The sequence below is a fragment of the Phoca vitulina genome, unplaced genomic scaffold, assembly GCF_004348235.1.
Source record: "Phoca vitulina isolate PV1807 unplaced genomic scaffold, GSC_HSeal_1.0 scaffold1, whole genome shotgun sequence".
NCBI classification, from domain to species: domain Eukaryota; kingdom Metazoa; phylum Chordata; class Mammalia; order Carnivora; family Phocidae; genus Phoca; species Phoca vitulina.
In genome coordinates, this window is record NW_022589704.1 from 80,448,436 (window position 1) to 80,465,355 (window position 16,920).

The 16,920-nt window shown below is 35.8% G+C and overlaps 1 protein-coding gene across 4 annotated transcripts in view; it reads left to right on the forward strand.

Moving 5' to 3' along the window:
* Positions 1 to 1,738: 1,738 nt before the first annotated feature.
* Positions 1,739 to 16,920, forward strand: part of ORC4 (origin recognition complex subunit 4) — a 96,290-nt gene continuing 81,108 nt past the window's right edge. For 2 of the 4 annotated variants that reach the window (XM_032410898.1, XM_032410923.1), the window contains exon 1: positions 2,764 to 2,884. The gene's annotated coding sequence lies outside the window, so the exon portion shown is untranslated. Of the gene's footprint in view, positions 1,912 to 2,763; positions 2,910 to 16,920 lie in introns of those variants that run through there. The other 2 variants (XM_032410915.1, XM_032410906.1) reach the window with 2 other exon arrangements.

The window sequence follows — 16,920 nt, forward strand, 5'->3', positions numbered from 1 at the left end:
ACACAGATTTCTGCTGAAGTGCACCAATTACACCTCAGAGAAAGGTAAGGAACTGTTCAAACTGATGACAGAAAGGAGGGAAACAAGACCATATTGTTTACTGCTACACAGCTTTTTCCCCGTGTCTAAATGTCTACTTTTGCACACATTAACGAAAATTTTACAGAACAAGTTTCTACATTTGCAGTGCGTTTCTGCCACTAAAATAGAAGCATATTATGTTTTGGCTTTACCATCAAGAAAATAAAAAATTAAAAGTATTACCATGTTTTAATATTTATGTCAATTATCCATCTAGATTTATGTTTCTTCAATCCTTTCTATTTGATCAAATTGCTGTTTTCATACTACCAGTCTGATCATAAAATTGCTGCTTTACAGAAGAATATTTTTTGCTGACATAAATTATGGGATCAGAGATACCAATGCAGTTACAAAAAAGGGTGTGTGTGTGTGTGAGAGAGAGAGAGAGAGAGAGAGAGAGAGTGTGGTGTGTGTGAGAGAGTGTATATATGAATGTGTGCATCCATCTTCAAGGAAAGGATAAAGAAATGTATGTATGAAACAAAATGCCACTTTCCAATGTAAGCCCTAGTAAAAGGCCTACATTGGAAACATACTTTCTAGCATTTGTGAAATAAAATACAGCACTGAATTTGAAAGCCATAGTGATTTTTATGAAGACTGTTATTCTATAAACCTAAACCTGGATTTATCTTTCAATTTATGTCTAACTACAATGAATGTACTAACTACGACTTCATGATTTGACTCATGAAAATATATTTTAGAAATCTGTCTCCTTTTACGTACAGTGAGCAATTTGGTTCAGTACCCCAAGAGATGAAAAACTCATCTCAATTTACAACACTAAATAAATAATTCAGTTAAAACTGAAAGTGGTACCAATCCAGCAAACTATTGATGGAGAGGTTTGGCCTTCCATGAAGCCAGAACAACATAAAGTTTTCAATGGGGATTACTTGTTCAGACAAGTTACAAAGGTTAGAAAAATACCCAGATTAATTAGAAAATAGCTAATATTCTCGTCTTATGGAAAATAAATATCAAGAACGTATGTAGGAAGAGATAATACCGGTGGTATTTAAACTTTGAGCATTTTAAGCTTTGAACTTTACATGCTGATATATGAAACAAACATTTAACAAAACAAGCAGTAATACAAGTCAAAACCTAACCAAAGGCCTCTATCAACTAAAAATTTGAAATCTCCCATGCAAGTTAGACACAACAACAACAACAAAAAAGGAAAATTAAACCCAGAAAGCAAAAACCAATCAAGTCTGTTCCAACACTGAAGTCAATTTCCAAATCACATACAGAACCAAAAAGGGGAAAACACTCAGGTCTACAAATGGATAAGCAGTTCCAATACAATCCAGATCCCGACATTTTCCCACTCAGAAACAAATGCAGTGGAGCTTTTCCTGGGGAAAAAGGAAAAAAGCTCTCCAAACGAATTTTTTCAAGTGACATCTAGAAAGTGTGCCTCTCTCTGTCTCTTTCCCTGGCGCCTCATTGGAGGAAGGAGGGGGTTGTTTTTGTATTCTCCCCCACTGGAGCAAGACACAATCAGATGTTAGCTGGAGAAGAGAAACCACTTTTGACAACAGCAAATAAAAATAAAAGTGCCCTTCCTCCTCTGACAGGATGGGCACCCACCTCACACACCCCTCCCCACTCCAACCCCCCCTTCCCCCCCCCCCCCCCACCCCAGCACCACCCCCTCCTCACCCCGGAGCTCCACTGCGTATGTGGTTTGGTGCTACTGCTGCCCCGGAGTTAAAGTCAGAGCCAGAGGAAGGCAATGAAGCCCCCACAGACACACTTACCTTTCCTGCCCCCCACTTTTGAGTGCCTTCCCTGGAGCTGTGGAGGATGACACAAAGGGTAATAAAGGGGGGGGAGTGGAGGAGGAGGAGGCGAAGGAGGAGGAGAGCTGGGGAAGTGGCTGCTCCTGGGTGTAGTGAGATGTCTCCAGCCAGGGCCAAGCAGCAGCAGCAGCAGTAGCAGCGGCAGCAGCAGCAGCAGAGAAGGGTCTGTGTTGCTAAGAGGCTTTTGGTCTCTTTCTCTCCTCCTCTCACGGCCAAAGAGGAGGAGGGTGGAGGGGGCTCGGGAGGGAGGCTAGTGGAGGGGTGAGGGGGTAGGAGTCGTGGATGGGGGTTTTCGAAGAAGAAGAAACTCCTTCTTCTTCTCTCTCAGGCTCAATCCCCCTCTCAGGTCTCAGGGCTGGAGGGTGGGGGAAGGAACTCAGCCGCCTTCCCCCCACCCCCCTCAATTCAAGGTTGAAGTGGGGTAAAATTAGTGTCCTGTCCCTTTAAAAATAGAAATAAAAGGTGCCCCCCCTCTGCCACTGCCTCTCTCTTCATCATCAGCTGCTGCTGCTGCTGGGGTCTCTCTGCTGGGGGGGGGGAGGGGGGGTTCGGGTAGAAGAGACGGGAGGCACTCACTGCGCATGCCCCTCCCTGACGGGAGGCTGGTTGGTTGAAGGCAGGAGGAGGGGGAGGGGAGGAAATGATACGGTTTCCCAGAAGGCTCCGAGGCACTTGCGACCCGGAAGACATTGTGGCAGGGGGTAGAGGGGCGGGGGCGGGGAGTAGGAGGAAGTCGCTACTCTTTAACACCCCCTGCCCCCGCCTCTTTCCTAAGGGAAAGTGGATGAACGGAAGTGGGCGGGGACGGAGACGCAAGTAGGTCACGTGTTGGGGCGGGAGTGGGGCGGGGTGGGAGACGCGGTGCGTGCGCGGGGAATGTCGGGAGTAGTGGTGTACCGTTGGCAGTAGCAGGTGAAGCTGAGCAGACTACGCGGCGAGCGGCGCCTGTGAAGCGATTCCTGTGGTCGCCAAATTCCTGTTCTGCCCTGGTAAGGGCAGACTTTTCTGTGAGAGGTAACATGGGGTAGGCTGGCCTCAAAACGAAGGCCAAGGTCGCCAGGGCGAAAGGCGAATCGAAAAGAATGAGGACGGAAGGTTGCGGAGACTGGGAATGCGGGAAGAGGGCAGGCTTGTCTAGGCCAGGCAGGCCCCTTATGTCTCGTGGTCTTCCTGTGAGGCTGCCAACAAATCCCTGAAGTCTGCAGGGATTCCTCAAGAGAGTAGATCTCTGGTGGGGTGTTGACTGCACCCGGTGGTGGTGAGGAATTTGATGATCCTGCTTCTAAAGAGAAATGGGATCAGAGATGACTCTGTTGACTGTTCAGCTCAGAGCAGGGGGAGAGAAAAGCTCCATGTGTGAATTTTGACAACTTCTGGCATTGGATGCATTACTTGCATTGGGTATTATGACCATCATGCCTTACTTTGCTATGCTCCCTGGAATTCTGGAGTGGTTTTGGGGAGGAGGGAGCAAGCTGAGAAGTCTTGAATGGAATTTGCCTCCCATATCTTGGCGTTGTTGATGCAACACAACGCCTAGGCTTGTTCTCAGAAAGGGATATGGGATTGTGTAGTCCTTGATGTTGTACGGTTTATAGAGAAGGGACATAAAATTTTCCTTTTCTGTAGTGTAGATTAGAGATTTTTAAATGGATATTTTGTTTTAAGTTTCTTTGGTTACTAGTCTCGGATTTAGAGCCTTTGGTTTCTCAATTAAATACCAACTATGTTTGCTGGAAATGTTTCCCTCGTAAGGTAATAATTCAAACTATTGAAGAATTCATGAATTTACATTAGTAAGGCTTTTTTAGTAAAATATCACCATTTCTTTTTCATATTCATTTCATACAATCTTAACTAGAACCATTGCGATCTTTCAGCTACCTTCTTTGGTAAAAGTACTTTGAAAGATTATCACCCTTTATGGTTTCTTTTAAGACCAATAATCTAAAATTCCTCATGTTTGTTGTATTGGTATTATTTAATTCTGTAATGAGTTCTTTAGGATACACTATCAGAGTTGCTACTTTTCTACATTTTACTTCTTATGTTTTGGCAATGGACCCTATTTATACATCATTGCCTAGTGCTGCTTTCTCTGTGTGTAATAGTCTTTTGTCAAACGGAATAAAAACTAGACTCCTGTACCTTAAAATTTTGTTCGTATTGCAGCTAAACATTTACCACTTTATAAAAGAAAAAAAGTTATAGCAAAGCAATTTAAGTGCCTTCGGTAACAAATTTTTTTATGTTAAGATACTAAATATGTAAAAAATGCACAAATCATAGGTATGCAGTATAATGAATAATTACTAAGTGAACCCTCTGGTGATCGCTACCAAAGTCAAGAACTAAAACACTCTTGGCACTGGAGACCTACTCCTCCCCCCATCCATTCCTGAATATTCTCCTGCTCACCACTTCCAGAGGTTAACACTAACTGAATTTTTAGGTAATTATTTCCTATTTTTATTTCAAGTATTTTCTTAACCACCAATGTTGGCATGCCTACACGATGTAGATGAATTTTGCCTGTGTTTTACCTATACGAAAAGAATTACAGGGGCGCTTGGGTGGCTCAGTCGTTAAGCGTCTGCCTTTGGCTTAGGTCATGATCCCAGGGTCCTGGGATGGAGCCCCGCATCCAGGGCTCTCTACTCCTCAGGAAGCCTGCTTCTCCCTCTCCCACTCCCCCTGCTTGTGTTCCCTCTCTTGCTGTCTCTCTGTCAAATAAATAAAATCTTTAAAAAAAAATTAGAAAAGAATTACACATTATGTGTTAGTTTCCTCTGTGGTCACAATATTTTTTTTAACCCTGTTAGTAGATTTAGCTGTAGTACATGTTTTTTCATTTTTGTATAGTAATGTCAATAGTAAATGGTGTAGTAAGTTCTTTTATGAATAAACCAACCACAATTAATTTAATTTACTCTAAGATTAATGGACATTTGGATTGTGCCCAGTTTTTAGCAGTTAAAAGCAATGCTACTATGAATGTTCTTATGCATGTATTTTATGCACATAGCATGCATTTTTGGAGAGTGTAGATTATGCCAAACTTTTCCAAAATAGGTATATCAATTTATACTCCTACCAGCAGTGTATGATACATAACTTTTTTCTAATGTCTCACCAAAAACAATGATGGTTTTCATTTTTGCCAACGTGATGAATGTGGCTTTATGTTAATGTTTTAATTTACAGTGCTCTGGTTATTAATGACTTGGAGCATTTTGTAAAAAATTTATTGGCTATTTCAATTTCTTGTTTGAAATGTCTTTTCCTATTCACAATGTTTCTGTTGGGTTGTCTGTGTTTTACTTAAAGATTAGACCAGTGTGGCAAATATTTTCTCTGTGCTTGGAGCATTTCTTGCATCCTCAATGATTTTATCTTCATTTCATTCCTTACTGGCTTATATGCTATTAGTATTATTTTAAATCTATTTGTAATTTTAACTCAAAGGAAGAGGTTCTGTACTTGTGCTACCCACTACTGTTAGCCCGCTTGTGGCTGGCCATGGACCACTTGAAATGTGCTTAGTGTTGCTGAGGAACTGAATTTTTAGTTTTATGTAGTGTTAATTTAAATTTGAAAATTGATACTTGATTCAGTTGTTGAAAAACCCTTAAGTATGTCTGGAACAACTTGGGTATGTAAATGTACTTTTCAGCTTGAAACTAAAAATAAAGATCAAGTATTTCTGATGACGATTTAGCATCTGAATTGTCATGTTCTGTAAATGTCAAATACCAGATTTCTAAGACTTAGTATGAAACCAATGTGAAGTAATTCAGCTTTTTATTATGATTGCATGTTGAAATTATAATAAATTAATTTTACCTTTTTTTAATGTGGGTACTAGAAAATTTTAAATTATATGTATATATGAGTGGTATTGTATTTCACTTGAACAGTACTGTTCTTACCATCAATGTTCAGTTACATATTCCTATATTTTTACCATTTGCAGTGTTCATTAATTTTTGCATCTCTGAATTTTCTTTAAAGATCTTTTTATAGAATTTTTTTAAAGATCTTTTAATATACTGTTTAGAATATCTTTAATACAGATGTACTGACGATCAGTTTCTTAATTTTTTGCTTACCTTACAGTGTCTTGTTTCATCTTCAATCTTGAAGAATGTTTTGGGTCTTTTAAATTGTAGATTGTGATTGTTTTTCGGAATCTTAAAGATAATGTTCCACTGTGGGTTTTTTGCTTTTAGATTTTTTTGGCTTCCGTTAGTGATTTTGAGAAGTCAGCTGTCAATCTAATACTTGCTGCTTTGAAAGCAATCTCTAAAAAAATGTTTTCTTTGTCTTAAGTTTTCTGCTACTTCTTTATGATGTTTTGTATAGAATTCTTTTTCCTGTTTTGGGTAAATTGAGATGCTTGAATCTCTGGATCAGTGTGTTTTTAAGAAGTAAATCACCCAAATTCTTACTGTTTGTAGCTACTTGGTAAAAAATTACAGTTATGGCTTTTATTTTTATTATTCATAATTTGTTTGTGACTGATCATTTCAGTCTCTTAATTTTTTAAGGGTCTGTTTCTGCTGGTTCATGATTTTTTTCTTGTGTGCCTACGTGCTAGTTATTGGATTTGAAAAATTATAGGATTATTTAAGTCTTAGGATAATGGTATATTTTTCAGAAGCCATTGTTTCCTAGGAAAGATGATTAACCATGCCAACAGTCCCAAGTCACTTAGTTCATGTTCAAGACTTCAGATTACTTGTTTTATATATATATAAATCTATAAAACATATATATTTATACTTATACACACACACACACACACACACACACACACACACACATATACACATACACATGACATTAAGCAGGGCTACAAGTCATGAGTTGTATGAGTTCTATTTTACATCCAGTTCTCCCTGACCTGATGATGTTGCCCTTAGGATCTCAACTTAATTTGGGTGATGATTTATTTGCATCCCACTTTGGGGGGATCCTGTGCTTTGATTTTTTCCCTCATAGTCCAAGAAATCTACCAGCAGCTCAGCCTTTCTTCTATTTTCTCAGCTTTTTCTTCTGGATAGGTAAAAGGCCTCAGGAAGAAGTAACTGAGTATGGGGTTTATTTTTCTGGTTTACTTTCTAGATTTTGGTTTGTAATTTCATACTGCTTTATTTATTTGATTTCTATTGTGAAGAATTTTCTGTTGGTTTCAGTGGGATTGATCTGATCCGCCATTACCATAAATAGAACCCTTATCCTCTTTTTTTCTTTTTAAAAAATTTTTGAAAATTGATTTCAAGATCTTTCTGCTTCCAACCAAACTTGTGTGTTTTAACTTAAGTCGTACATTAGTTTAAAAAATTTTAAATCACATAAGGCTCTATAGCATAATAATCCAAGTTAATTAGAATTTATTTTTTTGAAGATTTTTTATATATTTATTTTAGAGAGAGAGTGCATGTGCATGCAAATGGGGGGAGGGGCAGAGGGAGAGAGAAATTCAAGCATACTCCCTGCTTGTGGGGAGCCCTAGGCAGGGCTCGATCTAACAACCCTGAGATCATGACCTGAGCTGAAATCCAGAATCAGCCACTTAACCAGCTGAGCCACCCAGGCACCCCTGATTTTTTTTTTTTATGATACCCTCATTTTCTGCTGTGCATGGTATTCCCCAATGTAGAGTTCTTCTGTGTTACTCTGTAGAACCTTGTCTTCTGATGGAGTGGGATAGAGGCCTCCATTTAATTTTAACTATTTTAGCACTTCAGTTTTTTGAAGATGAATTTTAGCCCAAATTAAAATACTGGTTATTAAGTGACCTTGTTGTTACGTGTTTATCCTATCTGAACAGGATTGGCCGATGAGACTACATTTTACAAAATGCTTAAATTGGAAAATGAGATATAAGTTGAACATTATAAATTAGGAGGTAGATGAAACCTGGAATTGACAGTTTTTCCCCTTCTTCTATTTCAGTCTTATTCCCCCTCTTCACTCCAAATTCTTTCCTAGGTGCTTATCCTCAAAGAAGCATCTGTTGGGGTTGCTAGTTTTTCCTCTTTTTTTCCCCTTAGTATCACATTCTTTTCTCAATGGCCCTTCTCATCTTCAGTAAAAACACAATAAAATCTAAGATATTTTACTGCTTCTTTGATTAACATGGCAATAAAATTCCTATGAAGTTTTGACCAAAAGATTGAGATCAGATTTGACAATATTAAAGGTCTAAGTGTGTTAGCTTTTCTTTTGGTGCACATGTACATTTTCACTTTTCTCCCATATGCTTTCATCTTGACACCATTATAAGAATATACATTTTTTATATAGATGACCTAGAAATGTCAACTTATATTGTTTTCTTAAAATAATCACTTCTAGGTTTGTGTATGTCTTAGTTACTTTACAATGAGTAAAAACCAAAAATATTTCCTCTAAAAGCTGTGTTGGAACTAATAGCCATTAGACCTCTATTGTTTGAATCATGTCTAATGTGATATATATAGCACCATTCTGATTGTGGGCATCATGTATTAAAAATTTATATTGAAACAAATTTTGTATGTGACATATGTTTAGAAGCTAAAATACAATGTTTAGTATCACAGCACTGATAACTTTATATAGTCAAATTATATATTAGTTATGTTCCTGAATACTGCCATGATCAGTGTTGACAAGAATGAATAAAATACAAAAATTTTGCTTATTTTCATACATAAATATTCTTACTTTCATATGTAAATATTCTATTCTTCTGATTTCTTTAAGAACAAAAACAGATGAATTAGTTTTAAAATATTTTTAAAGTAGTTAATATTTTCTTTGAATTACCATTATTGTTTTGCAAACATTCTCACAGGGTCATATTCTCCCAAAGCAGATTTTGCCCATAAATTGTATTTTACAGAGATTTTTACTTCACTTTGTAGGTTGCTTGTTTTACTGACTTGAAAGTGACTGCCTTTTGTACTTAACATTTCATTTTCACAAATCTTCCATAAGTTTGTGTTCCCACCTGGATTTTTCACAAATTGTCATTAAAAAGAGTAAAGAGTTTTTGGGTCTATAATTTCCCATGTGTTTTGGGATCACCATAGTTGACGGCAGAGAAAAGTGAAGATTGTGACTTCGCACTTTGCTCCATCCTTTTTTTTTTTTCCTTTTTGGATTTTTAAGTTAATGGACTCATTTTTTAGAGCAGTTTTAGGTTTTACAGAAAAATTGATGTGATAATACAACAAATTCCCATATATTCCTACTGGCTTAGCTCCTCTACTATTAACCTAGTTTACCTTATTGTTAACATTTGCGTGGAGTGGTATATTTGTTGCAGTTGATAAACCAGTATTGATACATTATCATTAAGGAAAATTCATAGTTCTTTGTATGTTTTGGATAGCAGTCTATTATATATGTGTTTTGCAAATATTTTTTTCTGTCTGTGGCTTGTCTTCTCTTAACAGTATCTTATGCAGGGCAAAAGTTTTTAATTTAAATAAAATTCAGTTTATCAATGTTTTCTTTCCTGGATTGTGCTTTTGATGTTGTATCTAAAAATTCATTGCCAGGGACACCTGGGTGGCTCAGTCAGTTAAGCTTCTGATTCAATTTCACCTCAGGTCTTGATCTCAAGGTCATGAGTTCAAGCCCCGCATTGGAGCCCAGCCTGGAGCCTACTTAAAAAAAGAATAAAAAAATCATTGCCAAACCCAAAGTAACATAGATTTTTTTTCTATATTCCTTTTTAGAAGTTATACAGCTTTACACTTAATGTATAGGTCTATTATCCATTTAGTGTTAATTTTTGTGAAAGTTTTAAGTTCTTTGTCAACTCAGTTTTTTGCCCGCATGTGTTCACTTCTTCCACTACCATTGGACTTTATTTGTTGAATTATCATTTCTTCTTTGTCAAAGATATTTATGTGAGTCTATATCTGGCTTTCTATTATGTTCCATTTATTTATTTTTCTATTCTTTCACCATTGCCACACTATGCAGTTGACCCTTGAACAAGCCAGGTTGCAACCCCCTGTACAGTTCAAAATGAGTGTATAACCTTTAATCCACCCCCCCTCAGACTTAACTACTAATAGCCTGCTGTTGACTGGAAACCTTACCTATAACATAAGCAGTTGCTAACACATATTTTGTAATATATGCTGTATTCTTAAAGTAATCAAGAGAAAAGAAAGTGTTATTAAGAAAATCATAAGGAAGAAAAAATACATTTACAGTACTATACTGTATTTATATATATAAAAAAAGTGTGTATAAATGGACCCACACAGTTCAAACTCTTTTTGTTCAAAGGTCAGTTGTATATATTAGCCCAGCTTTATAGTAAGTCTTGTAGTGGGATAGTTTCCAACCTCAAATTTTGTTCTGGTTCAATATTGTGTTGGCTGTTGAGTGTCTTTTTCCTTTCCATGTAAACCTTAAATCAGTTTATCATATCCACAGAATAACTTTAGGATTTTGATTTGGATTTCATTGAGTTTATAGATCAAGATTGGAAGAACTGACATAACAATACTGAGTCTTCTTATGCATGTACATGGAATATTTGTGCATTTATTTAGATCCTCTTTGATTTTCTTTTATCAGAGTTTTATAGTTTTCCTTATGTAGATCTTGTATGTTGTTAGATTTATATGTAAGTTTTTTGTGGGGTTTTCTTTTTTGGTACTAATATAAATGGTACTGTGTTTTTAATTTCAAATTCCAGTTCATTATTGGTGTGTAGGAAAGCAGTTGACTTTGGTATATTAACTTTGTATCTTGCAACTTTGCTTCAATAGTTTGTGTGTATGTATTCTTTGGGATTTTCTACATACATGATCTTGTCATCTGCAAACAGTTTTGTTTCTTTCTCCCTATCTATATACCTTTTATTTCCTTTTCTTGTTTTACTGCATTAGCTAAGGGTTCAAGTAACATTTTGAATACCAGTGGTGATCCTTGTTCTTGATCTGAGTGGGAAAGTAGTTTTTCACTATTAAAAGTGGTGTTAGCTGAAAAAAAAAAAAAAAGTGGTGTTAGCTGTAGATTTTTTTTTTAGATGTTTTTTCCATTGAAGAAATTCCCTTCTATTCCTAGTGTTTTTTTGTTTTTGTTTTTGTTTTTTTGTTTTTGAGAGAGACAGATACCGTGCACAAGCGTGCACGCCATGTGTGCACGAGCAGAGGGAGGGGCAGAGGAAGAAAGAGAGAGAGAATCTTCAGCAGGCTTCACTTCCAGCGTAAAGCCAGATGCTGGGCTCAATCTCATAACCCTTAGATCATGACCTGAGCTGAAATCAAGAGTTGGATGCTTACCTGACTGAGCCATCCAGGTGCCCCAATTCCTAGTATAGTTTTGAATGGGTGTTGGATTTTGTGAAGTGTTTTTTCTGCATCTCTTGATAAAATATTATTATTCTTTTATCTTGTTGCTGTTACAGATTATATCACTTGCTTTAGGAATGGTCAATGAGCCTTGCATACCTGGAATGAATCCCACTTATTTTTTTGTGTATAATTATTTTTGTATATTGTGTGATTGAATTTGTTAATTTTTTGTTGAGAATTCTTGCATCTGTATTTATGAAAGATATTGGTATATAGTTTTCCTTTCTTGTAATGTCATTGTCTGGTTTTCTTATTAGGGTAATGCTTAGCTCATGCAATGAATTAGAATGTATTCCTTCATCCTTATTTCCTGAAAGAGACTTGGTATCATTTGTAAAGAATCGATATCATGTCTTCCTTAAATGTTTGGTAGAGTTTACCAGTGGACCTGTCTGGGCCTGATGATTTCTGTTTTGGAAGGTTATTTACTGATTCACTTTCTTTAATACTTATAAATGTATTCAGATTATCTGTTTTTTTTCTTGTATATATTTTGTTAGATTGCATCTTTCAAAGAATAGGTCCATTTAATTGTGGTATCAAATTTGTGGGCATAGTTCATAATTTTCTCTTATCATCATCTTCATGTTTATAGGGTCAGTACTGATGGTGTTGCTTTCATTTCTGATATTAGTAATTTGTGTCTTTTTAAAATCTTTTGTTCTTAGCCTGGCAAGATGTTAATAAATTTTAAATTTAAACTGGGCCAGGTACATTGTTGATTTTCCTGATTGATTTCTACTCTAATTTGTATTATTTCTTTTGCATAGTTTGGATTGAATTTGCTTTTCTTTTTCTAGTTTCCTAAGGTAGAAACTTAGATTACTGATTTTTTTAGGTGTTTTTTCTATTCTAATAACATGTGTTCAGTGCTATAAGATGTCCTCTAAGGACTGCTTTTGCTGCATCTCTTATATTTGGTTGAGTTCTGTATGCATTTTCATTTCCTTCCTAGTTTTTATTTTTCTTGATTTTTCTTCTTTGGCCCTTGTGTTATTTAGAAGTGTGTTGTTTAGTCTCTGTGTTATGGGATTTTTTGGTATCTTTCTATTATTTGTTTCTAGTTTAATTTCATCATAATGTTAGAGCATACTTTATATGATTTCTATTCTTTCAAATGTGAGGTGTATTTTATGGTTCAGAATGTGGTCTTCATTGGTGAATGTGCCATGTGAGCTTGAGAGGAATGTATATTCTGTTCTTGTTGAATGCAATATTCTATAAATATCAATTAGATCCATTAGACTGATGGTCCTGTCCAATTCAGGTGTGTCTTTCCTGATTTTCTATCGATTACCAATAGAGGGATATTGATGTCTCCAAGTATAAGAGTAATTCATCAATTTCTTCTTGCATTTCTATCACTTTTTTATTTCGTGTGTTTTAACCCTCTGTTAGGCATGCACACATTAAGTATTGTTATATCTTGTGGGAGAATTAACTCCTTTATCCTTTACCCTTTATTTTTGATATGTCTGCCTGCTTTGAAATTTGTTCTATCCAAAATTAGTGTAGCTTCTTCAGCTTTCTTTTGATTAGTGTATATCTTTATCTGTCTCTGTATTTTCATCTGTTTTGTTATATTTAAAGTAGGTTTCTTGGAGACTACATATAATTGGGTCTTGTTTTTTTTTTTTTTGCCCACTCTGACAGTCTCTTTTTTGTTGTATTTACTTTGACCAGTGATATTTAAAGTCCTTACTGACATGGTTGGATTAATAGCTACCAGATTTATTGCTGTTTTCCCTTTGTTGCCCTTATTCTTTCTTTTTTTGTCCTCCACTCTTTTTCTGCCTTCTCTTGTTTTGAGCATTTTACATTATTCAGGGCTTTTCTCTCTCTCTCTTTCTCAGGCTAAAAATTATACTTTTTTATTTCTCTCAGTGGTTGTTGTAGAGTTTGCAGTGTACATGTATGAGCAATCCAAACCCATTTTCAAAAAACACTACACCATTTAATGGTTAGTACAAGTACCATGTAACAGGGTATTTGTAATTTCTTACTCCTATTCCTTATGACATTTTTTTCCTTAGTCATTTCTATACTGTTAAGCATATCAAAACATCTTTATTTCTCTTTTAGTGTTTTTTATTTTTGGTATTTCCTTTTGATTCATTCTTAGAAATTCTACTTTGCTTAAAATGTCCATCTGTAATTGCAGGTTACCTGCTTCTTCCATTAAAGTCCTTAACAGATTAGTCATAGTTGTTTTATACTCCCAGTCTGTTAATTCCAAAATCTTTGTCACATCTGAGTCTCATTCTGTCTCTTCAAACCATGTTTGTTTTTTTTTTCTTTTAGTATGTCTTGTAACATTATGTTGAAAGCCAGAAATGATGTACTGTATATAAAGAACTGAGGTAAATGTGAGATTTTTGTGTTTATTCAGCTTAAAGGTAGGCTGTGTTTATTGTTTTCTGTACCCGTAGGTGTCAGAAGCTAAAATTTCCTCTTGTGTTTTTGTTTTTGTCTCTATCGTTTTCTTTGGAATTCCCTAGAGATTTCATAAACAGGATCTGAGAATTGTTCTTTCACTTGTAAACTGCTGCTTTAATACAGGAGCCCTATTAATGTGGTAGTAAGATGTTGGGGGAAGGGAAGCATTATAAATTCCGATAATTATGTCTCAGTTTTGTTTTATGTGTTAGAGAGTCTGTGCCCCTGGACTATGACCTTTACAGTACTTCTCAGCTCCCCCCTCACCATAAATACACATTACCCCTTTTAGGTGAGTCAGGAAGGCAAGAAGGGGCTGCAGTTGGGTATTTCCCTTCCCCAGGTCAGTTTGGCTCTGGTAAAATAGCTTGCTTTGTGGGCAAGCCTTGTTAAGGAGAACAGAATGCTCTAGATATATTTCAGTATGACTGTTTTTCCCTTATCCCTGTTGAAACAGGAGGGAATTTTTTTTTTTATCCTTGTTGCAAACCTAGTAGGGTTCCTGGAGGTAAAACTCAGAAAAATGTGGAGTCTTCCCTGAGACTGGGCCCTCCTGGAGTTTTTAACTCACTCTTAATCAACATTGAGCCTCCAGCAATTTGTCTGTTGCATTTTAAGTTTTCGTGCTTTGAAACTGCCTCCAGTGCAGTATCTGTTCCTGGGCTTCTGCTCCAATAGGCTGTGATTCTCTCTGTGTGCCTTTGTATGTCTAATATTGGAAGAAACAGTTTGCCCTATGACCTTATTCTTACAGATCTAAGAAGAGTTGTTTTTTCAGTTCATTCAGGTTTTTTCTTGCTGTGAGGACAGGAGGAGTTTCAACCTCCAAGCTCCTGAAATGCTGGACAGAAAGCCTTGATCCTTTTTGAACAAAAGTCCTGTTTTTGTTGTTGTTGTTGTTGTTATTTTAAAATCAAATTAGTCAAGATTATAGCTGAAGAGTAATTCTCTTTCATTGTGTGTGTATCGTAACATAGTTAGCCTCCTACCACTGGATATTTAATTTTCCTTTTTATAATCAAAGATACATTAAACATTTTTATAGCTAGATATTTGTGTATGTCTGTAACTATTTCTTTTGAGTAAATTCCTGGAAGTGGAATTGCAGGATTGAAGTCTGTATAAAATTGACCTTTCTAATAGTATGTGTTTGTACTGTCATTCTGTGTTGCTTCCATTATCCACAACCTCACCAATACAGACTATTGTCTTAACTCAAACATTTTAATTTTCTATGCCAAAAATGATATCATTTGATCTTTTTAAATTTAGTTTGAATGAGAAAGAATTACATTTTAAAGATTAAATTTACTTTGTTCTCTTCCTAAGGTTTTTTTCAAGTATAATTAACATATAGTTAGTACTTTCAGGTGTGTAACATGATTCAGCACTGTACCTTTCTCATTGCTCATCAAGATAAGTATAGTCTTAATCTCCTTTATTTTACCTATCCCCCAACCCACTACTCTCTGGCAACCACCAGTTTGTTCTTTGTACTTAAGAGTTTGGCTTTTTGTCTCTTTTTTTCTTTGTTTTGTTTCTTAAATTCCACATATGAGTGAGGTCTTAATGGTATTTGTCTTTTTCTGATTGACTTAATTTCACTTAGTGTTACATCTTCTAGGTTTATCCACGTTGTTGCAAATGACAAGATCTCACTTTTTCTTCATGGCTGAGTGATGTTCCATTATATATGTATATATATTCCCATTTATATGTCCACCACATCTTCTCTATCCATTCGTCTGTGGATGGACTGTTGGATTGCTTCCATATGTCAGCTATTGTAAATAATGCTGCAGTAAACATAGGGATACATGTATTAGTGGTTTTGTATTTGGGTCAATACCTAGTTGTGCAATTACTGGATCATTTGATAATTGTATTTTTAATTTTTTGAAGAATCTCCATACTGTTTCCACAGTGGCTGCTCCAGTTTGCATTCCCACCAGCAGTGCATGAGAGTTCCTTTTTCTCCATAACTTCTCCAATACTTGTTGTTTCTTGTGTTTTTGATTTAAGCCATTTTGACAGGTATAAAGTGAGAACGAATTGTGATTTTAATTTACATTTCCCTGATGATTAGTGATACTGAGCATCTTTTCAGTGTGTGTTGGCCATTTGTATGCCTTTGGAAAAATGACTACTCAGGTCCTCTGCCTACTTTTTAATTGGATTGTGTTTTTTTGGTGTTGAGTTGTGTAAGTTCTTTATATATTTTGGATATTAATCCTTTATCAGATATATCATTTGTAAATATCTTTTCCCATTTAGTAGGTTGTTGTTTAATTTTGTTGATGGTTTTCTTTGCTGTGCAAGAGCTTTTTATTTTGGTGTAGTCCCACTAGTTTAATTTTGCTTTTGTTTCCCTTGCCAGAGAAGACATGTCTAAAAAAATGTTTCTATGGCCAATGTCAAAGAAATTACTGCTGCGTTTCCTCCTAGGAATTTATGGTTTCGGGTCTCCCATTTAGATCTTTAATGCATTTTTATCTTATTTTTGTATATTGGTGTAAAAAAGTGATCCAGTTTCATTCTTTTACATGTAGCTGTCCAGTTTCCCCAGCACTATTTGTTGAAGAGACTGTCTTTTCCCCATTGTATATTCCTGCTTCCTTTGTCATAGATTAATTCGCTCTAAAAGCATAGGTTTATTTCTAGACTTTCTATTTTGTTCTCTTGATCTTTTGTCTATGTTTGTGCAGTATTGTTCTGGATTACTGCAGCTTTGTAGTATACCTTGAAATCTGGGAATGTAATATCTCCAGCTTTGTTCTTCTTTCTCAAAATTGATTTGGCTATTCAGGATCTTTTTGTGATTCCATACAAATTTTAGTATTCTAGTTTTGTGAACAATGCTATTGGTATTTTGATAGGGATTTTCAGTCTGTAGAGTGCTTTGGGTAGTACGCACACTTTAACAATATTAGTTCTTCCAGTTTGTGGGCATGAAATATCTTTTAATTGGTGTTGTTTTCAATTTCTTTCATCAGTATGTTACGGTTTTCATCATAACACACTTTAACTTATTCCCAGGTGTTTTATTTATCCTGGTGTTTGTAAATAGGATTGTTTTCCTAATTTCTCTTTCTGCTGCTTCATTATTAGTGTATAGAAATGCAACAGATTTTTGTATGTTGATTTTGTATTTTCTGACTTCACTGGATTCATTTATCAGTTCCAGTATTTTGGTGGAGTCTTTAGGGTTTTCTATATGTAAT